The sequence below is a fragment of the Papio anubis genome, chromosome 6, assembly GCF_008728515.1.
Source record: "Papio anubis isolate 15944 chromosome 6, Panubis1.0, whole genome shotgun sequence".
In the NCBI taxonomy this organism is placed as follows: domain Eukaryota; kingdom Metazoa; phylum Chordata; class Mammalia; order Primates; family Cercopithecidae; genus Papio; species Papio anubis.
Genome location: NC_044981.1, coordinates 137,257,505 through 137,275,314, shown reverse-complemented (window position 1 = coordinate 137,275,314; position 17,810 = coordinate 137,257,505). Strand labels below are relative to the sequence as shown.

Below are 17,810 nucleotides of genomic sequence, written 5' to 3'. Positions count from 1 at the left end.
CCCATATGATTTATATACTGGCAATTGATACTCTGGATGAAAGACAATTACCATATTTGTGTAAATCTGTTACAGAAAATTTGAAATTAGCAAAAAATAATAATAATAATAACTAAATGGGTTATTAGAACACTATAAACTAGCTATGTAATAATTAGCCAACCATACATCTCAGACAAGATCTCATATTTATAAAGATGAGAGTAGGAATAGCTCCAATATAGGCAAATAATCTCCAAAGTACATAATCTGAATGTATAGAAAAACTAAAAATTAACTCTAAGGATGATACTGAATAAGTATTATTCCTCATAAACTATTTTCCTCTTTTATTAGTCAAACAAAATCAAGGTTAAACAAAGGCTTAACTGACTGCTTCTAAACATCTAAATTATTTTTAAAAACTGAACAATACAATTTTAGAATCACAGAACTTTATGTTATTTGATTGATTATAAATTACATTACCTGTAGAGATGGCGTATTTTAAGCCTTAGATTAAATAACATTTTAAAACAGTCCATTTTTAATAATGAAAAAACCCCAACAAGCAAATGAAAAGTACATAAAACTTATGATTAAAAAAAAAACCCCAACCAGCAAATGAAAACTACACAAAACTCTTGACTTCTACGTCGCTTGCAGGATTCAAAATTCAAAGAAAATAACGTTTCCCTGACCGGGAATCGAACCCGGGCCGCGGCGGTGAGAGCGCCGAATCCTAACCACTAGACCACCAGGGAACTTATTTGGTAGGTCTCTCTAAACATACTTGCTGCGTTAAAAATCTGTATTTCGTTCCTCTAACCAGTAGGAGGTAGAGTATTGCGTCTAAGCCACACCTACTTTGTTCTTGCTCTGAGTCTATTTCCTGAAATTGAAGCAAATTCTCGGCGCCTTCCGCCGAGCTCCCCGATGGCCCCTTAAGGAAAACACCTATACCCTCCAAATCTAATCCTCTTCCGACTGCCATGCTGGAAAAGACATCCTGGAAATTCTCATTCTTTTACCTAACATGGAAATCTCTTTACCAAGACAAGTGTTGTCTGGACGCGTACTGTCCAGAGCCTTGTAATTTGTTTTATTATTTTATTAACCATTTTAGCCTCTCTTTCAAATCTAACTTCTGTCCCTCTCCGTCTTTCTTCGTTCTCTGTCACGCGGTTGTTGAGTCCCTCTAAACATTTTACTAAATCTGACGATAGACTGCCACCGGCTGAGAGCGTTTCTCGGTGAAGAGCCGGAGCGACCCCGCACTGTCCTGGGTGCAGAGCGCGTGCTCTACAAATGTGAGTGATGAAGGGCCACGTAGCCTCATCGCACGCGGTTCTATTTTATTTATTTGGTGTAGGCAGGCTAACGAGGCTGGGAGAGCTGTGGGTGGTATGCCTAGTGAAGGATCAGGACGTCTGCCCAAGGTTCCAAGCAAATCCTTCAAACCCGCTGTGTTTATTATCCTACTTTCCAAACTGTTGTTATCTGGGCAATTGCTTCACTTCTCCGCATTATATACTAGACACGGCCAGGAAATGATGCAATTACCAAAGGAATCAAGACACCTTACAGCAGAGTCTTAATTCCGAAACTCTCATAAAGTAAATGCAGAGGGCAGTAAGATATAACTCAGCTTTGAAAGTGCCAGCCGTTACAGTTGAAGAAATCTAACCCAAGAGACTTCGCTCCGCTGCAAGATGGAAGGAGGCTTAAGTAAGACATAAATTTGTAATGAACTTGCTCACAACATCCGGCGCCACTGTGAGTTGCAGTCATCATCCATTACCACAAAATTAGGTGAGCCTGTGCTTGAATCTCGTTTCTTTTTTTTTTTTCAGCAAATCAGAGATGAAGTTTAAATCATTGATATACTTTATCTGAAAATATGTAATAATATGAGAACAGGAAGATTTAAGGGGGTTATTAAGATAATAAGATAGAAAAATCATCAGAAGAAATTTCTACACTTCATTGTATTTTAAGTGGGACACTTCTTTCCTATCCCAAGGAATCTTAGATCAAGTTCAGTAGGTGGGGCTCTTACCTCTTAATTAAGGGGTTGCTAGACCTTAGCATTAGAGTATCTGGTTTTGAATAAAAAGATTAAGCAGATATTAGTTTAAATTTTTATAGGTTTAGTCACAATATTTTACGCAAAGTACAAAAGGGTATGGTGAAAACCACCCTCCTACTCACTCCTTTCTTCTTCCTAGAAGTAATCAGTGTTACCAGCTTCTTCTATATCTCCCAGAAATGATCTATGCACATACAACACGTATCTAGTTCATTTTCCTCCAACTTTTTGCTTTTGAAACATATCAAACCAACAGAAAGTTACAACTGTAGTACAATGAACACACATATACCCTTCATCTAGACCAGTGCCTTCCAATTTACAGCTCCAGCAACTTGTGGCTATTAGGCACTAAAATGTAGCCAGTATGAATAGATATTCTGTAAATGTTGGATCCACACTGCACGTTTAAGCACTAGTATTTAGAAAAAGAAATGTAAAATATCGCGTTAATACTTTTTACTTTAATTACGTTTTTAAATGAGAATAATTGGATATATTGGGTTAAATAAAATATTAAAATTGATTTTGCTTTCTTTTTACTTTTTTAATGTAGCTACTAGGATATTTAAAATTATACATGTGCTTACATTATATTTCTGTCTTACAGTACTGTTCTAGATTCATCAATTATTAATATTTTCCATATTTGCTTTCTCTATTTTTTTCAGAACCATTTGAGGTTAGCTGCAGACAGCATGATACTTTATCATACATACTAAACACTTTATTATGCATCTACTAAGAGCAATCAATCTAATTATCATCTCAGGAAATTTAATTCCACGTTGTCATTTATTATATGGTCAATAATCAAATTTTCTAGTTGTCCTAATAATCTCGTTTATAGTTTTTCTTTTAATCTAGGATATACTCTTGGATTATACCTTGCATTTAGTTGTCACATGTCCATAGTCTCCTTCCTTTAATCTGGAACAGTTTCCCCTAACTTTTTTCTTTTACATCATTGACCTTTTTGAATAGTGGAGTACAATAGTTTCAGAAAGTTCGCCAATTTAAATATTTCTTTTGGCGGGACAACTATCCTAAGTGATGTGTCTTTCTGAGTGCATTATATCACAATGCACATAATTCCAGTGTATCACATTACCTGTAATGGGTAAGTGTGGTAGGCAGAACCATGTCTGCTTCACCCCACAACCCCAGAGATGTCACTGTCCTAATCCCCAGAACATGTTGACATGTCACCTTACATGGCAAAAGGAACTTTGCAAATGTGATTAAGATTTTGAGATGGAGGAGATTATCCTAGATTACCTGGATGGGCCCCAAATCATCACAAACATTCTTATGAGTGAAAGAGCAGGGCAGAGGCGTCAGGTCAGAGTGATGTGATGTGCAAAAGACTCATTTGGCCATTGCTGCCTTTGAAAAGGGAGGAAGGAGAACCACAAGCCAAGGAATGCAGGCAATTCCTTTTCTCCCATAGGCTTCCAGACAGAAAGCAGCTCTGCCAATATCTTGATTTTAGCTCAATGAGACTTATGTTGTGCTTCTGAACTACAGAACTGTAAGATAATAAATTTGCGTAGCTTTAAGTCCCTAATTTAGTGGCAATTTTTATGGTAGCAACAGGAAACTAGTACAGTAAGTACGGTCACTTCATTAAGGTGTCTGCCATATTTCTCCGTCATAAAGCTACCTTTTATAATTGTAATTAATTGGCAAATGTTGGAAAAAGGAAATATCAGTGGTGGAAGTGATACTTTGAGACTGTAGACCAATCTGTTCCTCAGCAAACTTTTAGCCAATGGGTTTAGCATCCACTGATGATCCTTGTCCGAATCAATTATTGCTACAGTGATGGCAAAATGGTGATATTTTAATTTTATCATTCTTCTGAAAAGAACTTTCCTTCCTCTCCTCCCTCTTTTTATTCTTTATTTAATTTTTACATATCAGCCCAGACTCATATTCTTTTTTCTGTTTTAGTGAGTTTTTATTCAATGTGTTATATTCTGTTGCTGTCATTATTCATTTAAAACCTAAATTGTCCCAAATTCAGCCAGAAGGAGTCCATTCAAGCTGGCTCCTGTGTTCTTTTGGAATGTCCCTATACATTTTTGAGCACCTCTTTACTTTCAAGCACAACATGACCCAGGTACAGCCTGTATTTTGTAACAGGAAGAATTAACATCTTCGTGCGTATATCTATTTTTCTTTAATTTCCTTTTTAATTTTTTTTACACAAAGAGTAGCATACTCTACATGGTTTTCTGTATTTTTTAATCAATATCTTTAGAGGGTGTTCATTATTTAAATGGAGTTTCCTCATTGTTTTTGACAACCGCAGGGTAGGTATTCCACTGTACAGATATCTTACTAAAGCAGTTCCATATCATTGGGCATTTAGATTGTTTACAACCTTCTACTGTTACCAAAGTACAGCCAAAAATAACCTTGGAACAACATAATTTAACATTTAGTTTTTATTAACTTGCCCACAAGTGATTTATCTTATAGAGTGCCAATTTCTGATTTGAAAATGCTAGAAGAAAAATCATGGTATCCAATTCATATTCAACTATCATTATAATTTATTTACAATTTTTCGATTTGATCTCAACCTGAGTCAGCTGTCCTTCTTTTGTTTATTAAGCTATTCATTCATTTGACAAACATTTATTGAATCTAATATATGTCAGGTACTATGTTGGACACCAAAGACACCACACTGAACAAAACAGGATCCCTGACGTTCAAACTTAGTCTGGTGGAGTTCAAGTAACCAAGCAATTATGGTATAATAAGAGAAATGTATCTTTATACTAAGTTTATTTAATAGATTAAAAATCCATCTTTTATCACGTATACATGGAATATAAAATGGAATAGCCACACTAGAAAATAGTTTGGCAGTTTCTTAAAAAACTAAATATGCACTTACCATATGACTCAGCAAATGTACTCTTGGGCATTTATCCCAGAAAAATGAAAACTTATGTTCACATAAAACCTGCAAATGAATGTTCATAGCAGTAGCTTTATTCATAATAGCCCAAAACTGGAGACAACTGAAATGCCGTTCAATGGGTAAATGGTTAAGCAAACTGTGGTGTATCGATATGCCTTGAAATATTATCTGAAAAGGGAAGGAACGATTGATACATGTAATAACTTGAATAGATCTCAAGGGAATTATAGTGAGTGGGGAAAAAAGTCAATCTAAAAGGTACCATTTGATTCAATTTATATAGCATTCTTGAAATTATAGAGAAGGGAGATTAGTGGTTGCCAGGAATAGGGATGTGGCGAAGAGGAAGATCAGTATGATTCTAAAGGAGTAGCTTACAGGAGCCTCATGGTGATAGCTCTGTATTTTATTGTGGTGGTGATACAAGATATGATAACATTGCATAGAAACACACACACACACACACACACACCCCATGCATGAATGTATGTGAAACTGGTGAAACCTGGCTGGGCACCGTGGCTCACGCCTGTTATCGCAGCACTTTGGGAGGCCAAGGCGGGTCGATCACCTGAGGTCAGGAGTTCGAGACCAGCCTGGCCAACATGGTGAAACCCCATCTCTACTAAAAGTATAAAAACTAGCCGGGCGTGGTGGTGGGCACCTGTAATCGCAGTTACTCGGGAGGCTGAGGTGGGAGAATTGCTTGAACCCAGGAGATGGAGGCTGCAGTGAGCTGACACAGTGTCACTGTACTCCAGCCTTGGCACCAGAGTGAGACTCTGTCTCAAAAACAAAAAAAAAAAGAAAAAAAAAAACTGGTGAGATCTGAATAAGCTCTCAAGATTGTACCAATGTCAATTTCCTGGTTCTGATATTGTAATATAATTATGTAAGATATGCAACATGGGGAGAAAACTAGGAGGAAACACAGGACTTCCCTGTACATTTTTTGCAACTATTTATTAAATCTGTAATTATTTCCCTATTAGTATATTCACTGTAAATTTATTGTACCCAATAATACAAACCACCACCACATAATGTCACTTTTTAAGGGATTCCTTTCAAAATTTTAAATTATATTTTAGCACTAGTGTTGTAGCAGCTTATTTGAATATGTTTTTCAGAAAGTGTAAAAACTATGTCACGACTTCTCAAGCTACTGAACAGACTATTTGTAGAAGAAATAAGACGACAGGAAATTGTTCAAAAGCAGATTTTTTTAATTAACTGTGAATAAAAGAAAAGGACAGATTTATTGGGCTAACTCTAAATAATCAGCCATAAGTATGAAATAATGACAGCTATATGGACAACAATCCATGTCTATATACAGCAATATTTCTTTCTCAGTGCACTCTGGTAGACTCCACAAAGGCCAAGGTGATTTCTACCTCCTCTTCAGGTTTATAACAAGCCAAATGAAGCACTGAACATAGGTCTATCCACAAAAGGACACCTTTACATTTTTCTCAGAACTCAAGATATTATCATAATTAACCAGTAGACAAATGACCCCAGTTTGTGAAAATGAGCCACCACCTTCAATACTATTAAATAATAAACTCTCTTCTGCCTCTTTAGTTGCAGGATGGCTACTCGTATACCTCCACACGTGATCATCAGTATCTGCCTCCTGTGTCTCAACCAGCCTGAGTCAAGTGTATGAAAAGAGGTGTTTCTCTCTGTGCTACAGAAAGAAGGATAGGTTCACTAAAGAGTGAATTTTCTTGGTGCTAGTAGCCTAAGCTCATCACCTAATGCATAAAACTTGTCTCCCACACCTTTTGAGAGACCTTCTAAAGACATTTCAATATTTTCAGTAGCTCCAGGGTCATTACTTAACCAGTTTTGAAACTACACTCAAAACTTAAAAATTTTGTTAAAGGGTAAGCAAGTTCCAAATTCTCCCTCTAAGTACTTCATCCTGTTATTTATGCATCACATATGTACATATCCATTCCTGTAATCAAGTAATTCTAAATTTGGGACAAAATATCATACATAATAATCATTATCTTTTTTTTTTTTTTGAGATGGAGTCTGGCTCTGTCACCCAGGCTGGAGTACATAAGTATGATCTCAGCTCAGTGCAACCTCTGCCTCTGGGGTTCAAGTGATTCTCCTGCCTCAGCCTCCCCAGTAGGTAGGATACAGGCATGTGCCACCATGCCCAACTAATTTTTCTATTTTTAGTATTGGCAGGTTTCATCATGTTGCCCAGACTTGTCTCGAACTCCTGACCTCAAGTGATCCACCCACCTTGTCCTCCCTAAATGCTGGGATTACAGGTGTGAAAATAGGCCAGGTGCAGTGGCTCATGTCTGTAATCCCAGCACTTTGGGAGGCTGAGGCAGATGGATTGCTTGAGCCTAGGAGTTTGAAACCAGCCTGGGCAACATGGCGAAACTCCATCTCTACAAAAAATACAAAAATTAGCCAGGTGTGGTGGTGCATGCCTGTAGTCCCAGCTACTTGAGAGACTGAGGTGGGAAGATCACTGGAGCCGGGAGTTGGAGGTCACACTCTAGCTTGGGTGACAGAATGAGACCCTGTCTTGAAAAAAAAAAAAGAACGGAAAAGAAAATACAGTGGCGCTCTAGATCAGCCAGACACTCAGTAGTCTTTCATTTGGGCAATGTTAGAGCAGTATTTGTCAATATTTTTAGAATTCTAATTTCATAAGAAGTTACTAGTGTTGTGTTCAAAAACAGAAATACTAATCATGCTTCTTCATTACAAGAATTGTCTTTAGATAGATAGGTAAGAAAAATACCAAACACATTTGTAGGATTGCCACTGTTTGGCAATGTTTCTCTAAGCCCGCCTACCTTAGTCCTCTAGAAAATCACTTGGGAGAAATCCTGTTGCCTGAACCCAGAGATCCAGCTGCCTCCCACAGGTTCAGCAAAGCAAACAAATGGCAGAGTGAGTGAAGTGATCCCTCTCTTCTTCCTTTAAGAAAGGAAGGGATCTCTGCTCCTCTTACCTACTCCAAAGTCTCATCGTACAAAGGTTGTTTATTCCCACAAAAGTTAAATGACAAACCCACCTAAATTATCCTACAATGGCCTCTACCCTTCAACAGAGAAAGGCCAGTTTTCATATTTAAAAGAGGCCCTCACAGCCATAAAATCAGTGTAGTATTACATTTTTTCATTAATTCGGCATTTACCAAGTAACTTCCGCTAGCCAAGAACAGTGAAAAGTGTTAGGGATACCATTTTTAAAAAGAACAACTTTACCATAATAAAGTATATTATTCTAGTAATACCTTTGATTGATGGCCACATTCTAGACTTTAGTCTAAGAACCACTCGGGATTATCTCCTTTAATTCCTATATCCACCCTATAAAGTTGGTACTGTTGCCATTCTTTATAGATAAAGCATATCCTTTACGGATAAAGCAACTGAGGTTAAGTAGTTTACCCAAGGTCAGCACGTGGTGGAGCTGTAGTCTGAAGCCAGAGCCTGAATTCTTAAAGATTACCATGTTCTTAAGAAGTATACTTTCTACTGAGGTTTGATCTGTAGTACACTAAGATTTCCCAAATTATTTCATGTATTATATCTTATCTGCCAATTAAAATTTGACCTTCTATTTAGGACAGTACTGTTCAAAATGATTTTCTGCAATAATGAAAATATTCTAGTCTGTGCTCTCCAAAAGCACAGTCTAGCCATAATTTAAATTTAAATGGCTACAAGTAGCTAATGCATACAGTACTGGACAACACATATAAGGAATAGTTTCATGTCTTCTGATTTCTCTATAAAGCCAAGGCTTAGGTAAATCAGTTAATGGAAAGGAATGAGTGAAGAATCTTTAGGAAGAGTTTGTACTCCCTTAGCTGGGGAGCAGAATCTTTATTATATCAGGACTTTCAGTATAATAAAAATGTTATAAGAAGCATGTGATACAGCATGCAGTCCTAGAGGAGTTCATAAAGATAGATTCTTAAATTCCTTGCAGTATCTTTGGAAGACTGCCTTTTTTATTTTTTGAGATGGAGTCTCACTCTGTCACCAGGCTGGAGTGCAGTGGTGTGATCTTGGCTCACTGCAACCTCTGCCTCCCGGTTTCTAGTGATTCTCCTGCCTCAGGCTCCCAAGTAGCTGAGACTACAGGTCCGCGCCACCACACCCAGCTATTTGTGTGTGTGTGTGTGTTTAGTAGAGACGGGCTTTCACCATGTTGGCCAGGATGGTCTCGATCTCTTGACCTCGTGATCTGCCCGCCTCGGCCTCTCAAAGTGCTGGGATTACAAGCGTGAGCCACCGCGCTTGTTGGCCAGAAGACTGAAGTTTTATAATTGATGGTCACAACTTTAAAAATACATGCTCAGTTATAGCTTTTTGTCTAATAAAAAAATCACTGCTTAATTTATTTACAAAACATGGAGTCCATAGAGAGAAAAACAACAGGGGCCTCTTGGTAGTAAAAGGATGAGAAACAGTGAAAACCTGTAAGTCAATGGACATTTCCTTCAGAAACTACATTCAAAACTTAAAAATTTTGTTAAAGAGTAAGCAACTGCCAAATTCTCCTCCTAAGTGACTTCATCCTGTTACTTATACATCAGTTACGTACATATACATTCCTATCATCAAGTAATTCTAAATTTGGGAAAATATCATAAATAATAATAGTTATCTTTTGAAAATAAACTGGGGCTCTAGATCAACCAGAGTGTCAGGAAGCAGCCAAGTCACGCCCCACTGGGTGCTTCCTGGACAAGCGCAGTGCAGCTCCCACAGGGCCTCACACCCAACCTTCAATTTGCTTAAAAGAACTATCTCAAAAAATCTTAGCTATTTAGTCACAATTTGTCCTTGCCATGGAACATGTTTTTCTTTTGCCTGATTTTTAATAACCTTAGATTTCAAAATCATAAAAGCACTCATCAAAGAACTGTGAGAGCAGCTCAGCATCTCTGGAGATCTCAAACCATGTTGCTTTGATACAATGCAATCAACTCTTTATATTTTAGGAACCTAATTTTCCCTTACTAAATGCTAAATAATTTACAAATAACACAATGGCTACGGAAAAAAAAAAAATCCAATATCTTTACATTCAAATCCCAAAGATATAAACCTGACGTCTACATTAATACGTGCTTAGTGCAAAATTGGACAATTATTCCACATTTGCAGTATAGTATAACATGACCACCTGCTACTGAAATGCCAAAGCCACCACTGTTAACGCTGTGCTCCGCCTTCCGGAGAGTTTATTACAGCTTAAGCAGCGTCAACAACCCAGAGGAGGCCGCTTTCTAGTTTATCTGTGTGGAAGGCCTGTGACACAGTTAACAGACTATTGCAGGCCCTTCCTTGGGATATTTTTCTGCGTATAAGAGTGAATGAACTCCACGGCCAGATCCTCCTAGTCATCTTGCAGTGCTGGTCATGGGACCGCAGAGGGAACAGCACACAACTGGGGATGGGGAGCTCACAGGCACGGGCCCCGCAGCTGATGCAAACCGTCCCCCTCCAAGGTTCTCTCGAGTATCTGCCAAGAGTCGGCTGGAGGGCCCAACTGCTATGTTCCTATTGCCGTAATGACTGCAGTTTGGCAGCATCCAGGATGCTGTACCGGGAACGGGAGGGGGAGGAGATGGTGGGCCCCTCTGCTAAATGCAACGCCGGAAGGGACAGAAGGATGAATTTATTGTGGCCATCGGTCCCGAGGTGGAAGGAAAGTCAAAGGGCTTTAAAGCTGGGGAGACGCTCTAACTCCTGCTCTGCTGTCAAAGCCTTACTTCCCAGGAAGAGTAGGGGCTAAGGCGGGCCAGCTCTAAGGGGGATGCGGCCCGGGGTGAGGTAAGAGGACCCTCCTAGGTGCCACTGCCAGGCGGCAGTTCGCTGGGGCAGCAAGGCGCCCGCACTCGGGAGGCGCCACAAAGGGCCGAGGCCTTCGGAGGCCGCGCGCGCAGCTCTCCGGGGCGGAGCCGCCGGGCTAGAGGCAGCGGAGGCTGCAGCAGCCGCGGGTAGCCGGAGTGCCCAGCCTCCCAGCTCGGAGGTCGCGGGGGGCGGGGAGGATGCCGCAATTGCAGCCCGAGCCGTGGAGCCCGGTCGCTGAGCTCCCCGGCCCCCGCAACCGCGGTGGGGTGCAGCGCGCGCCACGGGCCGGGCGGAGCTAGAGGCGGGCGTCTGCAGAGTGTCGCGCCACCCGCGGCTCCCCGCCTTCGGCCGGGCTCGGGAGCCCGTCGCTGCCGATGCCCTGACGGTGGGCGCAGCTGCGTGGCTGGCGAGGCGTCGCGCGTGGGGAGAGGCCTAAGACACCCCGACTGCGGCGGCTGCACCCACGCGATTGGGGCGCGGGGCCCCGCGGGCGCGCGCCTTGGAGCTCCCGCCTCCTCCCCTTGCTCCTCCTCGGCGTACGGTCCTCCCCTGACCCCTCCTTCCACCCGCCGAGAGGATGCGCTCCCCGGCGCCCAGCAGCAGAGGCCACCGCTGCCAGAAATGCATGCGTCTGATCCCCTTCTCCCGGACCCCAGGAGCCGGCGCCCCCGCCCTGTAGGTAGGTGGTGAGGCGGGGCCCAGCCCTCGCCGCCGCCCGCTGCTGATGCTGCCGCCGAGAGGCCGCGGACAGGGTCCAGGACCGGCCAAACTTGCCTCCCGCCGGGGAGTCGGTGGAGCGCTCGGAGGTGTGCTAATGGCGCTGGGCGCAGCCCCCTGTGAACCTGAAAACCTCTGCTTGAGCTCGGGAGGCCGAGCGGGGGCGAAGGAGAGCTTGACCCTTCCCCGCCAACCCCCTGGGGGCTGTGGGGGTGCGCGCCCCGCGGTGCGGGAGTGGGGAGGACAGGTTGGCATGGGGCTTATTTGGGGAAAAGACCGTTGGATTTTCAGCAGCTCAGGTGGAAATATGTCACTGTGTTTTTCCGGCTGGATTAGCAGATACGTTCTTCCCGTCTTTCTAGCCAAAACATGTAGACAGGCAAAGGGTTATATTAGCGGCATGTAGAAGTCGCTGTGGATTTTTGTGTATTTCAGAGCTAGTTGGTTGGTATATAAAACCGATGGTGCAAACCCTTACCGTCAACACGTTAGGGCCAGTTTAAAGAAGGTCCTTCTAGAAGTCAGATTATTCGGGAGATCGATGAGGCTGGGGGATATTGTTGTGCTGCGTATTTAGGAGCCTCTGCTTACGTGAAGGGATGTGTTTTAAGAGTGGCAACTTTGATACAGGTGTCGGGAGTTGAGATTCTGCCGGAAGGATGTACCGGGTCAGCCAGCAGAGGCAGCCTTGTGCCCAGCCTAACTTCCAACTCGGTGTTATGCTCTGTATTTCTTAGAAACTGGTTATCTGTGAATGATTTTCCCCTCTAGGTGTAAAGTTTATACGTTAGAGCTTTTGGCAAGATTCTCTCTTCCCAGGCTATCATTTTTTGTTTTATATTCAGGTATAAGGTTTAAAGTTTTGAGAAATGCATCACTGTAAGCTCCAATTTTATAGTCACTTAGGTATAGAAATTTGGAGAAGTGACTCAGTATAAGCTCAAAAAGGACAGAATCTTGAATCTTTCTTTTAAATCCTATAATCTTCTGCATCTTATGCAGAATAAGTGCTCATTAGTTATTTGTTGAATGAATGAACTGTGTTTCAAGCTTTCATCTAAAAACCACAATTTAGAATCACAGAATTGTTCTGTGGCTGGTGAAATTTAATTGGATTTCAAAAATTGCTTCTTCATATAAATAGGCAAACTCAGTTATTTTAACATTTATATTTCAATTCTGACATTTTTAGGACCATATGCTGTCTTTCTGTAATGTGTCATTAAGGTTATGAGGTAATTCTCCCCAACTCCTAAGTTCATTTCGTGTCTAAGCTTGCAAAATTTCCAGTCTCATTGGTAATCATGCCTACTTCAACTGTGCTCTCAAACACAATTTAAAAAGTAAAAGTCGTGTTTCAAAGAAAATTCTAAGTTACCCCAGAGGAAACAATGATTTGGTTAATAAGTGATGGTTAATAACTTGTTTTAGAGTTGAGTTTTTCTTGTTTGATCTAATTATCATGTCTTTTATTACAGGCAAAAGTAGAAATAAAACATTTAGAAGTGTCTGTGATTCTTAAATGATTCAAAATGTAAGATATAGATGCACAATTTAAACTGTTTTCTCCTCAGTATAGAAACACATCAGTTTCTAAATTTGACAGCCAGGAGATTGTGAAATGAGGGTTTGGAAGATACAGTGGAAGATAACTGCTTTAAAATGTTATATGTTTTTGAAAAAAAAAAAAAGGTTAACTGCATCACACTTTATTTGCTTTATTTTTACACTATGATATTTTCTGTTTTGATTTCATTTTTTTTCCATCGCATGAATTTCATGAGTCAGTGTGAACTTCTTTCAATCTCTGCTTAACAATATTATCTGGGTGCGCTCCCAGATTTTCTTTCTGACATTTTAATGCATCTTTACCATCTTCACTTCATATTACCCAAATGACTTATTTTTACACAATATGGTAGGCCATACTTTATTACTATTGCTTCTCCAACCTACTTATTTTGTTCCTAGATGGATAAGGAAACAAAACTTTTCTATAAAAGGTAATAAGACTGTAGGAACCAACAGTGAGAGGGAACTTATGAAAAAAATTAATTTGTTATGATTTATTAAAACAAATCCTAAATTCTCTCCTGTAAAAAAGATAATTACATTTTACACTTCTTAAATTTGTAACCCAGGGTATTGAGCAATTAATTTACCTGACTCTTCCTTGCACACTAAGCTTTTCAAAAAAGCCCTCCCCTTTGGTTACAGTAAGCTCTCTTTACCTTGTTATTTATAAGCACTTATGTGTTCATTTTACACGTAGGAGTTGAGCCTTTAACTGCTCAGTTTAACTGCTATTACTTTGGCCTTGGAATCACAGTCAAATAAAAGCTCTAATCTCAGATTCGAAGAGGTATTTTTCTCTTGTGTGTCCTGCATCCAAATGCGCAGTGCCTCTGGGATTGGATGTTTCTCTTTTGGGTCCTACCTCCTGATTCCCCAGCACTCCGCCTCCAGAAGCACCACCAGAATGCAATCCAAGACCTGGATTTCCTCTGTCTTTCTCTATCTTCCTAAAGGCTGTATTTTAGAAACCTCTATTCCTTTCTTGCTAAATGCCATTTACCATTGTTTTTAAAATCCCAGTCCATAATTTTTTGTTTGTTTAAATTCAACAGGATCCACTCAATTCACTTGTACTGGAATCAAAATTGTTGATTGCAGAAAAAAATATACAGAAGTAAATTTGTTTGACCTTGAATTTCAGATATAGGGAATACATGAAGAGTAATTGTTGTCTACTGGTCTCCCCTCAACAGTGATACAAAATGCATTTGTTTCTGCACATTCCAGAGAATATGAATTTTCTGTTGCTAAATTTGATCAGAAGCTTAATTGAGAGAAATGATGTTTATGGGGGGTTGGCTGAACAAAAGCCATGACGTCAACCTATTCCCTTCCAATACTAGCTGTTGGACCAGGAGTCTACCCAGATCTTCAGAATCTGTACTTTGGTACCTTGTTTTGCATTCTTAACACACCGCCCCTCCGTATGCCCACACTGAGGGATTTTATTAATACAGCTGGAGGAAAATTACTATTATGTTACTTTAGAAATATGGTTATGATCATGGTTCTTTCTGTAGTTCCTGTTTGAAGACTCATGCAAGAAATTCCTTTTAACTTTAAATGCCAAAGAAAAACTTTACTTACCCTGAACAATTTGTGTGTGTGTCTGTGTGTGTGTGTGTCTGTGTTGTCTTTTCATCATGCAAAATGAGAATCAAATCATTGATTATATTTCCCTTTCTAACTTGGCAACTAGGAAATGAATAGTCAAATTTGCAACTGAATTTTAATAATCATATAAAAATTCATAACCTAATATCAATATTCTGTCTTTCCTTATGGTCTTGAGCTTCTGTTCTACCTTGTTTTTCTTGATTCTGATGTTTATGTAATTATACTTTTCCATTTGATTGAATTATATTCTTTTAAGATGACTCATATCCTTTGTGGAACAAGGCAGATTATAAAACATAAAACCAAATAAATGAAAACATTGCACAATTGATCTCTGGACACAGTATGTTTTTGATGAATAAGTTTAATTGGTTACATTAAATGTTTTGAACAAGAATTGCAAATTTAGTGCATTTGAACTTAGCCAAATGGAAAACAATGTTACATAGTTTTACAAAACTTTTTTTAAACTCTTGCATTTATATTCACTCATTACTAATTTGAAATTAATAAAGCCATTCAATTTAAGTCAATTATATTTGGAGTACCTGCCTTAAATGCTATATAGGTTGAACAGGAGTTTCAATAGAATAAAGTCATTTTCAGCCAAAGGGCCTAACTTAGCATAACACTCACCAGAGTGGATCAAAAATCTGACCTTCACATCAGTGATTCATGTGATTTATTCTTGTTTTAATAAATTATGGAGTCTTCTCTGAGCCTCTTTTATTTACCATGAAATCTAAAAGATTGAGCTCCTGGAGTTAATTCTTCATATTGATGTTTTAACACCTAATTGTTAAGTTGGTTGAATTTACCCAGGTAATCCAGTATTTACATCGACATGATAAGTTGAGCTTGATATATTTATCACCACGGTAAGCAGAAAGATCGGCCTTTCTCAAGGGTCAGTCATTTGTACAGTCTGGTAGCCTTTGGCATAAAAATGATCTGAATTCAAAAGTGCAACTTAAAACATAAGAGGGGATTTGGAGGGGGACCTGGGCAGGTTTTTACATAGAGGCATCTCATTCTGATAACCTTCATGTCTTTTTTAAAATTTATTTTTAGAATAGGTAGTATCCTCATGGTTCAAAAGGTACAAATGACTCTAGAGTGAAAGTACTCCCTCTAATACTCATTCACCTGTCACCCATTTCACTAATCCACAGGTAACCAGTGTTAGTTAATTGATAATCTTCTAGTGACATTTTATGCATGTGCAAGCAAATATGAACATGGAAGCTGTTCATTTTCTCTCCTAACCTATCTCTAATTCACTCTGTTCCATCCCCACTGCTTCTGTTTGGCTCCTTAGATGCCTTGGACTGTTGTCTGCATTCTGCCTTGCTCTGCATTTCAGCCGCCCCATTTCAGCAGGCTGTCCTTCTAAACTTCCCCCATCAGACCCTCTAAAACATTTCCATCATACACGGGAAGGAATCTGCACATCTTACCCTGGTCTCTTGGACCCTGAGAGATTCATCTCCTGTCTCTATCCCTCCTTGTCATGTGTTTTACCCACAGTCATTCTTAGCTAAGTCCCCTTGACCCATTTCATAGACCCATAAAAAACCTGATGGAAGTTCAAGTTGTTATCATGCACAGCAAATACCATTTACCTACATATCCTTATTTGTGGATCCCCAAGCTAAAAATTTGTGTTTTAGAAATACAAAACTAATTGCCACTTTGTGCACATGGATAGAGTATGATTTTTCTTCTCCACGCTTTTCCCTCTGCTTGGAACATGCTGTCCAATTTTCATGAGCAAGCCACACTCATTTCTGATGTCATCTCTAGGGGCGTTTCTTAGCTGAGATTCTGTAAACTCATGGAGCCTTCCACATGTAATTAGTGTCCCAAGTAGGCTTCCATACTAGGAATAATTTTCCATACTAGGAATAATTTTTTATATTAGCTGTGTTATAGCTAATAGCTATACTTTGCTTCTAGCAAAATTGACGTTCTGGTAAAACTTAACGATGATTTTGGATAGTATGTAAGATTGGTAAAAAAAAAAAAAATCAAAGTTGAAGCTTTTATTTAATTATTCATCCTTCTTCTCTCCCCACCCCCCTCCCACCTCAATATAAATCAGTTGTCCCTCAGTATCTGCAGGGGATTGGTTCCAGGGGTGGGTTCTAGGACCCCTGCAGATATCAAAATCTGAGGATGCTCAGGTTCCTGATATAAAATGTGACAGTATTTGCATATAATCTATGCACATCCTCCTGTATATTTAAACTCATCTCTATATGACTTGAAATACCCCAATACAGTGTAAATACTAAGTAGATAGTTGTTATAGTACAATGTTTAGAGAATAATGACAAGGAAAAATGTCTGTACATGTTCAGTACACAACCATCCAACAATTCATTTTTTTCTTCAAGCTTTTTTTTTTTTTTTTTTTTGAGACAGATTCCCACTGTTTTGAGACAGACTCCCTCTGTCACCTGGGCTGGAGTGCAGTGATGTAATCTTGGCTCGCTGCAACCTCCACTTCCCAGATTCAAGTGATTCTCCTGCCTCAGCCTCCTGAGTAGCTGGGATTACAGGCATGTGCCACCAAGCCCAGCTAATTTTTGTATTTTCAGTAGAGACAGGATTTCACCATGTTGTCCCTACTGATCTTGAACTCCTGACCTCAAGTGATCCGCTTGGTTGGTTGATTCCATGGATGCAGAACCCATGGATATGGAAGGCCACCTGTGCATGTCCAAATCAATTTTTTTTAGCAGCCCTTGCTTACTTTACTAATTCTCAAACACTGTGTTAACACCCATTAAAAATAGCTTTGGTATTTATTATGACACTCATCTGGGAGAGTGTCTTTTATGCCTCCCACTCTACTTTTCTTCTGTGGTTGGTACATAAAGGGGTGAAAGCCTCCATATAGGTTGTCACTGAAGTTTGGGGATCAGCCAGGCAAAAAGGGTACTCTTAAGACCTTGAAAGGATTGAACATTGACCCTGATAGATGACATGAGCCATCTAGAGAGAGTGGTCCAGTCTAAGAAGTGACTCCTAAGTATGTGAATGA

The 17,810-nt window shown here is 39.8% G+C and overlaps 1 protein-coding gene and 1 non-coding gene across 6 annotated transcripts in view; one reads left to right on the top strand and one right to left on the bottom strand.

Annotated features, from left to right (window-relative positions):
• Nucleotides 1–671: 671 nt before the first annotated feature.
• On the bottom strand, nt 672–743 carry TRNAE-CUC. The gene has a single exon. It is a non-coding gene; the product is annotated as a tRNA-Glu (tRNA).
• Nucleotides 744–899: 156 nt separating this feature from the next.
• NCOA7 (nuclear receptor coactivator 7) overlaps nt 900–17,810 on the top strand; it is a 155,674-nt gene continuing 138,763 nt past the window's right edge. Inside the window, exon 1 of one of the 5 annotated variants that reach the window (XM_017958354.3) lies at nt 900–1,791. The gene's annotated coding sequence lies outside the window, so the exon portion shown is untranslated. The other 4 variants (XM_017958355.3, XM_003898225.4, XM_003898224.4 and 1 more) reach the window with 4 other exon arrangements.